Genomic DNA, 707 nt, shown 5'->3' on the forward strand with positions numbered 1-707 from the left:
CATTCATTCATAATTGTTATGTCATTTTGATGTATGGTTCCCATAAGCAGTATGAGATATCTTTCTTTATCCCTTATGATTAACTTTGGCTTAATGTCTACTGTATTTAATATTAATATGGAGACCCCCGCTTCCTAACACAGTCCATATCAGTCATATGTTTTTTCCCCACCTTTCACATTTAGTCTATGAATGTCGTTTCCTATGAGATGAGTCTCTTGAAGATAGCATATTGTTGGGTCTCTTTTTAAAATTCAATCTGCTGGTCTATATGTTTTGAATAATGAATTTATGTATTAACATTCAGGGTTATTATTGAGACATGACTTGATTCCCAGTGATTTTTAGTTTGGTTTTTAACTTGAATTAGTTTCTCATTTGATTAATTTTTCCTTTAGTATAATACCTCTCTTTGGTGTTTTTCATGTCCTCCTCATGGAATATTTTGCCAAGAATGTATGGTAGTGCAGAATTTCTAGTTGCAAAATCGTTTAACCTTTGTTTAAATGATGGAATGTTTTTTATTTCATAACAAAAATTATGACACACCATTTTCTCTAAAAAAAAATCCATATTCTTTGTCCCTCCCCTACCTAGTTCCCAAGCAGAATTATGATTAAAATAAGCCAGCAGGCAATGCCTCTCTCCTCCCCTTGCATACTAAGAGGCAAAGAAGCAAGTGGATGGTCACCTTGCATGGAATAATA

This window comes from Marmota monax, unplaced genomic scaffold (assembly GCF_021218885.2).
Source record: "Marmota monax isolate L192 unplaced genomic scaffold, Marmota_monax_Labrador192_F-V1.1 WCK01_AAM20220418_F8-fsc00043, whole genome shotgun sequence".
Classification (NCBI taxonomy): Eukaryota; Metazoa; Chordata; class Mammalia; order Rodentia; family Sciuridae; genus Marmota; species Marmota monax.